The following is an 829-nucleotide window of genomic DNA, read 5'->3' as shown; positions in this document are numbered from 1 at the left end:
GGGGAGAGAGAGAGGGAGGGGAGAGAGGTGGGGGAGAGAGACAGAGGGTAGGAGAGAAAGTCGGGGGAGAGGAGAGACAGAGACAGGGGGTGGCATTGGAGAGAGTGGAAGACAGGGGCAGAGAGAGAGAGATGGGGAGACAGAGTGGAGGAAGAGGTAGAGACAGAGAGGGGGAAAGGAAGGGACAGTGAGGGGGAGAGTGTGAGAGATACAGACATAATGTGAGAGAGAGAACAGAGAGAGAATGAGAAAGGGAGACAGTGAACGAGTGAGAGAGGGAGAATGTGTGAGAGGATGAGGGGAAAATCAGAGAGAGAGAGAGAGGGGGAGGGAGAGAGTGAGGCAGACAAAGAAACAGAGAAAGGGGGTCAGTCCACAAAAATTCCACTGGATAATAGACCCTGGATTATGTGATTTTCCTCACTTTCCTGGGGGTTACCATCTCCAACAAGATAGAATCGAACCACTGGCCCCTTGACATTCAATGGTGCTACCATCATAGGATCCCTCCCTCCACCGCTACCAACATCCCAGGGGTTACTATTGACCAGGAACAGACCTGGACCCAGTCATACCAATCCTGTGCTCCAAGAGCAGGTCAGAGACTGGGAATCCTACAGCGAGTAACCCCCTTCCTCACAGCTACCCCGCCCCCCCCCCCCCCCCCACCCCCCGCCAAAGCCTGTCCCACCATCTACAAGACACAAGTCAGGAGGGTGCGGGAACACTCCCCACTTGCCCTGGATGGGTGCGGCTCCAACGACACTCGAGGAGCTCGACACCATCCAGGACAAAGCCAACCGCACCCCCACCGCCACCCTCCCCGCCA

General features: G+C 56.3%; 1 protein-coding gene across 1 annotated transcript in view; it reads right to left on the bottom strand.

Moving 5' to 3' along the window:
• LOC109925423 (IQ motif and SEC7 domain-containing protein 1-like) overlaps positions 1–829 on the bottom strand; it is a gene marked incomplete at its 3' end in the record, with an annotated part of 3647 nt that overhangs the window by 406 nt on the left and 2412 nt on the right. The window lies entirely within an intron of this gene.

Source organism: Rhincodon typus, unplaced genomic scaffold (assembly GCF_021869965.1).
Source record: "Rhincodon typus isolate 14 unplaced genomic scaffold, sRhiTyp1.1 hic_rhity00016528, whole genome shotgun sequence".
Lineage (NCBI taxonomy): Eukaryota > Metazoa > Chordata > Chondrichthyes > Orectolobiformes > Rhincodontidae > Rhincodon > Rhincodon typus.
Note: the sequence above shows the minus strand (reverse complement) of the source record. Positions and strands in the feature narration are given on the sequence as shown.